The following is a 9243-nucleotide window of genomic DNA, read 5'->3' as shown; positions in this document are numbered from 1 at the left end:
CGCACCACCACGCCTGGCTAATTGTTGTGTTTTTGGTAGAGACAGGATTTTGCCATGTCAGCTAGGCTGGTCTCGAACTCCTGACCTCAGGTGATCCGCCCACCTCGGCCTCCCAAAGTGCTGGGATTACAGGCGTAAGCCATTGTACCTGGCCAAAAAACAAACCTTTTTTTTTTTTTTTTGAGACGGAGTCTGTCTCTGTTGCCCAGGCTGGAGTGCAGTGGCGCGATCTTGGCTCACTGCAAGCTCCACCTCCCAGGTTCACGCCATTCTTCTGCCTCAGCCTCCCGAGTAGCTGGAACTACAGGCGCCCGCCACATACCTGGCTAATTTTTTTTTTTTGTATATTTAGTAGAGACAGGGTTTCACCTTATTAGCCAGGATGGTCTCGATCTCCTGACCTCGTGATCCGCCCGCCTCGGCCTCCCAAAGTGCTGGGATTATAGGCATGAGCCACCGTGCCCAGCCCAAAAAACAAACTTTAAATCAGAGAATTTAAATCTGATTGAGACAAAAATTGGACAAATCTTGAAAGGTGTACTAATGCAATGGGGTTTCCTTATACAACGTTTCCAAATTCCAAAGGAATTCATTTTCTTCTGACATAATACAGCTGGATAGGGCCAGGCACAGTGGCTCAGGCCTGTAATCCCAGCACTTTGGGAGGCTGAGGCGGGTGGATCACCTGAGGTCAGGAGTTTGAGATCAGCCTGGCCAACGCAGTGAAACCCTGTCTCTACTAAAAATACAAAAATTAGCCAGACACGGTGGTGCACACCTGTAGTCCCAGCTACTCAGGAGGCTGAGGCTGGAGAATCGCTTGAACCCAGGAGGTGGAGGTTGCAGTGAGCCGAGATCATGCCACTGCACTCCAGAGTGGGTGACAGAGTGAGAGTCCATCTCAAAAAAAAAAAAAAAAGACAAAAAAAAAAAAAAAAAAAACCCAGCTGGGTATTAATAAGGAAGGAAGGAAGGACTACTTGAAAAACCTAAGGTCAAATGCATCAAGCAGGGAAAACACAAAGCAATTAATGTGAGAGAAAAGGAGATGGTAGCTCTAAAAGTAAGGGAAATAGGGTGTTAGTATCCTTTTGACCATCACAGGCCAAGCCCTCTTCAGCAGGAAAAGGTTCATTAACTAAATAGCCTGGAAGTTTTTAACACAGATGACTCAAAGAAAATTTGTTTCTGCGCAGGGAAGAATAAAGTTGATTTAAAATGAAAACCAAAAAAGTCTTCCAAAACAAACATTTCTTATTAACTAACTAAAAATCAATAAGAAAAAGAAAACAACTCAGTACAACTATGGGCAAAGAGCATGAACAGGCAAGTCACACACAATACAGATTGCTAGAAATGTTAAGAGATGCTCAACCTCCCCTATAATTAATCAAAAACTAAAACAATAATGTAATTATTTCTGCCTATCAGATTGGAAAAAATTTTTAAATGTATAATATTCAGGGTTGACAAGAGGATTGGAAAACATGAATGGGGAAATACCCTTGCTGGGATTGTTAATTAGTACAACTTTTTTGGAGAGAAACACAACAATTTTTATTGCATTTTTAATGTTCATGCCCTTTGACTCAACATTTTTATTTCTAATAATTTATCTCACAAAAGCGTGCAAATGTTCGACATTTAGTATAGATTGTTTATTTATTTATTTAATTATTTTTGAGACAGTCTCACTCTGTCACCCAGGCTGGAGTGCAGTAGCGCGGTTTCAGCTCGCTGCAACCTCCGCCTCCCGAGTTCAAGCAATTCTCCTGCCTCAACCTCCCAAGTAGCTGAGATTACAGACGCCCACTACCACACCTGGCTAATATTTTGTATTTTTAGTAGAGACAGGGTTTCACCATGTTGGCAGGCTGGACTTGAACTCCTGACCTCAGGTGATCCGCTCGCCTCAGCCTCCCAAAGTGCTGGGATTACAGGTGTGAGCCACTGCGCCTGGCCTGTTTATAATATTTTAAAAACCTGGAATAGGCCAAGCACAGTGGCTCATACCTGTAATCCCAGCACTTTGGGAGGACGAGGCAGGTGGATTCTTTGAGTCAAGACCAGCCTGGGTGACATGGGTGACACGGACAAACCGCATCTCTAAAAAAAAAAAAAAAACAAAAACCCAGAATAACGCAACTGTCCATTAATTGAAGTTGTTTAAATAACTATGGTGCTTATAATGAAATGCTATAGAGCTATGAAATAGAATGTGACATATCTTCACATAGAAGGATGCATTAAGTAAGAAAGTAAGATGCCAAGCTGTATGAATAGGGTATGGTGGTGTTTATGGGGTGACAAAAATATTCTGGAATTAAATAGTGGTAATTGGTTGCATAACATTGTGGCTATACTAAAAGACACTGAATTGTACAGTTTAAAATGGCTAAAATGATAAATTTTATGTTGTATAGATTTTACTTCAATTTTTAAAAAACAGTATGAATAACATGATCCCATTTTTGTGTGAAAAAAATATTTTTTAGTATGTACATAGAAAAAAACCTAGAGAGAAATACACTAAGTAATTGGCAGTGATTATCTCTGAGGGTGATAGACACAGTATATTGTTAATAACCATGTTGTATATATCTGTAATGTTGGAAATTTTAATAAACAGAGAACTTAGAACTTTCATATCCAGAAAAAAAGATACTAAATCACTTGAAAAGTAGAGAAAGAGGTCTAATTATCTGAGAACAAATAACTGAGCCAGTAAAAAATTCCTTTCAAAGATAACTCAAAATAACTATTTCAGTGGGAATTGCATTATTTCAGAATCATGGGATTGTAAAGGTTTTTTGTGTGTGTACATTTCCTTAATAAAGAAAAAGGAGAACATGTACAAACGCTTCTTCAACGTAGTTAGATGCTAAAATTTAACCTCCATTGAGACTGAAAATGTAAACACTCATTTGTCTAGGAGGAATTGGTTACTAAAGTCTGTGTACCCTGATGCTTCTGTTGCCAACCAAAGCATCTGCTGGGTCCTGACCTTCAGATAATAAAAGTAATTATAAGACTCATGATCAGAAGATTGGGATTCTGGTTCCAGCTAAGCCACTAATTTGCCATGTGAATAGAGCCAAATCCTCTAATCTTACTATACTTCCATTTCTTTCTTTCTAAAAATGGGGAGATGGTACTGAAAGAGATCAGGATATGCCATCCCAAAATATGCCACTTTGGCATAAGGATTATTTTGAGCTGAAGGCAACTGATGCAGGAAAAGGTCTCTGCCCTCCCTTTATCTGCCTAAAAACAGGGCATAAATTTTCCTTTGAGGAAGGTACTCCTCTATGCCAGGAAAATGAGAATGACTCATTACCAGAGATGTCACACCAAGGTGACTCCTCATAAACAAGCCCTACTAAAATAACCCTTATCTCCCATTAGTTTCCTTCATATATTTCCTAGTCAATTCCCACAATATTTGTCCCTTGAAGCCCAAACCCATCTTCTTTTGTTAAGAAGGGTATACAAACTCCAGGTTCTGGCCAGGTGCAGTGGCTCACACCTGTAATCCCAGCACTTTGGGAGGCTGAGGCGGGTGGATTACAAAAATTAGTGGGGCATGGTGGCACATGCCTGTAGTCCCATCTACTCAGGAGATTGAGACAGGAGAATCACTTGAACCTGGCAGTCAGAGATTATGCCACTGCACTCCAGCCTGAGTGACAGAGTGAAACACTATCTCAAAAAAAGAAATTCAAGTTCTGAGCACATCTTTGAGTTTTCACATCATCTCTGTGAAGCTTCCATGCATTTAAAAGTATTAATATCAATAAAAATCATATGTTTTTTCCTGTTAATTTGTCTTTAGTCAGTTAAATTTGCAGGCCTCATTCACTGAAACTAGGTGGGAAGACAAAATATTTTTCATCCTGAAGAGCACTAAATAGAATGGTAAACTTAGGTGCTTACATAAGAAATTGAAAAGCCAATCAAAATACTACACTCAGAAAATTCCATTTAGGGCAGTGCATATTATTTTATATAATCTTAAAAGTGTCTGTTATGGCAACTAAGCACAGCGACATGACCAAATGTACATGTTTGTGATGACAGACACTAGACTGTATACTTACATGACATTTTGAAAACCTAGAAGTGAGGCATTTATAAAAGAGTGAAGGCCGGGTGCAGTGGCTCACGCCTGTAATTTGAGCACTTTGGGAGGCCAAGGCGAGCGGATCACTTGAAGTTGGGAGTTTGAGACCAGCCTGGCCAACATGGTAAAACCCCATCTCTACTAAAAATTTTTTAAAAAATTAGCCAGGCATGCCGGTGGGCACCTGTAATTCCAGCTACTCGGGAGGCTGACGCAGGAGAATCACTTGAACCCAGGAGGCAGAGGTTGCAGTGAGTCAAGATCGTACCTCTGCACTCCAGCGACAGAGTGAGACTTCGTCTCAAAAAAAAAAAATGAAAAAAAAAAAAAAATGAAAAGCAGGGCCAAGCTTAGGGCCCAGATCTCCTTCCCACCACTTCCTTCCAAAATGTTGGCCTGCGATACTCACAGCTACAACAACTTCTCTTTAATACCTAGATATAAATCTCATTCAATAAAAACAATTAGCAGATGAGAGAACATTCAACAGTTGCAATTACCTAAATGTCCCTCCAGTAACCATTTGAATGACTAAATCATCTACATTGATTGTTTCAGTGAATGATAATTAAAACCAAATAACCTCCAGGCTCATTTGATTCTACAGTGACAAAACTAAACCTCTAGACATTATATTGCAAAGCCCTGAATTGAGCCAGGCAAAGCAAAACAAAAGTACAAGGAGAATTGAGTGGTGGGTGGAAGGGTGCTGGTGCATACTAGAGAAGAAAGAAGGCAACAGACACCCTTCACAAGCACATTTAACTGTAGATAGGGGAGCCCCGCGACACCACTTCCTAGTCAGGGAGACTCCTTCCAGGCTTTGTATGGGGAATGGTGTAGTTAGATTAATAACTGCTTCCTACTATTTCCTTCATGTTCCATAAACCAACATGCATCTCACTTCTGCCCTCTGAAACATTGCTTCCCTTATTGTTGAATCCTTTACCCGATTCCATAAGGCCTACTGGGAATATTGTTTTGGGCTTAGACATACGATTAAAGACTTTGTGTGGTTTTTTTTAATATAAGGTAAGAATTTTGCCAGACAAATATGGACTAAGATTAGATAGGCCTTGTTTTCCATATTTATAATACAGAGAGGGAGCATCATCCTGATTAAGTTAAAGCAGAGATTGTGTTATACTCATCATTGTGCCCTCAGAGGTTAGTGAAGCACACAGTAATTTCACAAAAATACTCTTTGAACTGAACTTAATGCAAAGTATGTTGAACTAAAATCTATGCCTAACAATATTAATGTACAAATTGTACATTAATAAATCATTCCAAAGCACCATGTTTGTTGCAATTTTTAAATACTCAAAATAGCAGGTGGGCAGACTTGATAAATCATTGCTCTATAGTATATGTTAATACCAGGATCTCAGCTTTCCTCTGCAGGACAAGCACTTCTAGGTAGATGTCAAAGTCAAAAGTTTGGGTAGTTCAGCACCTTCTATAATCTGTCAGTGAATCAACACTTATAAAGCACTTACTATGTGCTCGGCATTGTTCCAGCCACAAGATTAGAATGGGGAATCTTCTGGGATCAGCTGAAAATATTGGAAGGCTCTTTCCCAGTAAACTATAAATTAGCCCCCCAGGCCCTATTTTCTTGGAATTTGTACAAGAATCCCATATCTGCAAGCAATGTACTTTCAAATAGTGCAATTTTCATAGCCTGCGTGTTGAATGGGACCCACATGTAATGGCATCTATGATGCACTAAATAGAGAAGGTCACAAGGGGCCAGGTTCAGTAGCTCATGCCTGTAATTCCAGCACTTTGGGAGGCCAAGGCGAGTGGATCACTTGAGGCCAGCAGTTCAAGACCAGCCTGGGTAACATAGTGAAACCCAGTTTCTACAAAAAGTGAGGTTAAGTCTGCATTAAGCCATGATTGAGCCACTGCACTCCAGTCTGGGTGACAAAGCCTGTCTCAATCAGTCAATCAAAAAGTCACAAAATCCCCAACACTATAAATTTAAAAACTGTAGAAAACACAGTGCTAACTTCTCCCCTATTAATCTTAAAATAAATTTGTTTTTCATTATTGTAAACCTGTTGGATGTTTGATTGTTTTGATTTAAGAGAAAGGGTCTCATTATGTTGCCCAGGCCGAATGCAGTGGTTATTCAAGGGCTCAAACTCCTGGCCTTAAGCAATCCTCCTGTCTCAGCCCCCACCCCCCCACCCCCCACCAAGTAGCTGGGACAACAGGCCACATGGCAAGAGGCTTGAAATTTTTTATTGTTGTTGTTACCATGCACATATTACCCATCACCACTCTCACACCGCGCCCCCAACAACAAATCTGCGCCTAAAATGACACTATTTGAATTCATCTTTTAGTAGACCATCCAGATTCTTTAAAGTTGTCAGGAGCCCTGTCTCTTTAGCAAGCTGGGTCAGAAAAAAGCACTACTATACTTGGATTAATTTTTAAATGTTTAAACACCTAATTGGGAAAAATGAAAATTTAAAGTAATTAGAAGGCAATTTAGAAGATTCTCTATGACATCTGGACACAAACAAGATGAAAAGCATAAAACAAACACACGTATTAAATTAAACTACATTAAAATGTAAAGCTTCGGCCAGGCGTGGTGGCTCACGCCAGTAATCCCAGCACTTTGGGAGGCCGAGGTGGGTGGATCGTGAGGTCAAGACATCTAGACCATCCTGGCCAACATGGTGAAACCCTGCCTCTACTAAAAATACAAAAATTAGCCAGGCATGGTGGCATGCACCTGTAGTCCCAGCTACTTGGGAGGCTGAGTCAGGAGAATCGCTTGAACCCTGGAGGTGGAGGTTGCAGTGAGCCAAGATCAAGCCCCTGCACTCCAGCCTGGTGACAGAGTGAGACTCCATCTCAAAAAAAAAAAAAAAAAAAAAGTAAAGCTTCTCCAAATTAACGCAGGAACAGAAAACCAAATATGGCATGTTCTCACTTATAAGTGGGAGTTAAACATTAGGAACTCATGGAAATGAAGATGGAAACAATAGATATGGGGACTACTAGAGCGGCGAGGGGGGAATGGAGCAAGAATTAAAAAACTACCTACTGGGTACTATACTCACTATCCGGGGTGACAAGATCATTTGTATTCCACATCTCAACATCAAGCAATGTACGCATGTAACAAACCTGCACGTGGACTCCCTGAATCTAAAATAAAAGCTGAAATTATTAAAAAACAACAAAAAGTAAAGCTTCTCTATGACAATAGTTACCACTTTTTTGGGGGGGTGGTTATACAAATTTATTATACATAAAGAATATTACTACTAACAAATGCAGACAGGCTAGGACACCATGGTACTGGGAGGAGGACGGCTAGCTCTTTGGAAAGTGAAAGGTTTGGGTGGCGTGGGCCTCATGCCATGCTGATTGGTCAGTAGACAGGTGGCACATGCCAAACACCACAGGGCATCAGGTGCCTGCTCTGTGTGCCCACAGGTGTTCCCTGTTTTATCTGGGCCTTCGAAGGGAGCACACCCAGAAGCGAGCAACTGAAGCCAAGGGGCTTCCAAAGTGCCCCTTCCAGGCCTGTCTCTGAAGTCACAGCAACATCATTTTAAGCAATATGTTTAATTGGATGATTTCCACAAACTATCCATGAAGTTTCTAACCATCACAATTCAGTGAAGTACAAAACATTGAGTTACAGGCTGTGGGAAGAGAAGGCAGCACCAATGGTGCCACCTTCCAATCCTGGTTGTTCTAGGGGCAGGGAGGAGGAAGGGCTTTTTTTAAACCAGTCCCCTCATTTCAATGTACAAAAGAATTACTCTGATCGATATTAAATTGTATTGAAAACGAAACGGACTAAAAAGCAAATACTACTCTATGTTGAGGTGGAAGTGGGAGGAAAGAATGAGTCCTTCGAAGCAGGAAGGGAGATAGCAGGGGGAAGGTTCTGTGCCTGTGACCCCGGGTGGTCACTCATGCTGCTCCATTTTTACTTTCGGTGGTCTCAGGAAGGTCCGATTTTTCTTCTCTTTCTTCCCCTTTGTATTGACTTGGAAGTTTCGCCAGCTGTCCACATGACCATCTCGACCTTCCTCAAAGTTTTTCTGCCACTCTCTTTCTCGTTTGGCTTTTTCTTGAGCTTCAATCTCTTCTTCCCTTTGCCGTTTCCTTTCATGCATCTCTTTGGCTTCTCTCTCTTTCCTTTTAATTTCCAGCTGAGCAAAGAGTTTCATTCTCTGTTTATATACAGCTTGTTTGAACAGCTCAGGATCATCCTCCTCTACAATCGTAGGTTTTCCTTCCTTCTTTAATTGTTGGTTTTTTTTTTTTCGCTCTTTCACAGTGTGTTCCACGTATTCTTTTCCTGCCTAAATTACATCCAGGACCCTCTTCTTTTGCTCCTGATCCAGTAGCAACTTGTAAGCTTTGTCCACAGTTTCAAAAGCCTTTTGTGCTCTGTCAGCATCATCTTCATTTTTGTCAGGATGCACCAAGATGGATAACTGCCGAAACCTCTTTTTTATTTCTTCATCTGTAACTTCAGGATCTATCTGAAGAAACTCAAATGGGTTCAAACTGAAGTAAGAGGAACCAGGACGGGTCAGTCTTTCAATGTGATTTTTGGATGTTAGAACCAAGTCTCCCTTCTCTATTTGTTTCACCTGAAGACAACGCCCGGGAGAACAAGCACCAGGCAGTCCCAGGAAAACATTCTTGGTGTCACTGTCAGGGTTGGAATGAATATGAGGTATGCTGTATGCCATCTTTATTCCTCACTGTAGAAGGTCATAAATGCTTCCTCTGTGCCGCCTCCGCCGCCCAAAGTCCCGCTCTCTCCCGAAGCCGCCATTTCCCCACAACTTTTTTAAAAAGTTAAAATCTATAGGCAGAAACTATATTTAAGAGTGTAAATTGGCCGGGCGCGGTGGCTCACGCCTGTAATCCCAGCACTTTGGGAGGCCGAGGCGGGCGGATCACAAGGTCAGGAGATCGAGACCAACCTGGCTAACACAGTGAAATCCCGTCTCTACTAAAATACAAAAAAATTAGCCGGGCGTGGTGGCGGGCGCCTGTAGTCCCAGCTACTTGGGAGGCTGAGGCAGGAGAATGGCGTGAACCCGGGAGGCGGAGCCTGCAGTGAGCTGAGA

General features: G+C 41.5%; 1 pseudogene; it reads right to left on the bottom strand.

Moving 5' to 3' along the window:
* Window positions 1–6439: 6439 nt before the first annotated feature.
* On the bottom strand, window positions 6440–8945 carry LOC117975739 (dnaJ homolog subfamily C member 8-like; annotated as a pseudogene).
* Between the last annotated feature and the right edge of the window lie 298 nt (window positions 8946–9243).

This window comes from Pan paniscus, chromosome 15 (assembly GCF_029289425.2).
Source record: "Pan paniscus chromosome 15, NHGRI_mPanPan1-v2.0_pri, whole genome shotgun sequence".
Classification (NCBI taxonomy): Eukaryota; Metazoa; Chordata; class Mammalia; order Primates; family Hominidae; genus Pan; species Pan paniscus.
The sequence above is the reverse complement of the archived record's forward strand: the minus strand, read 5'-3'. Positions and strand labels throughout refer to the sequence as shown.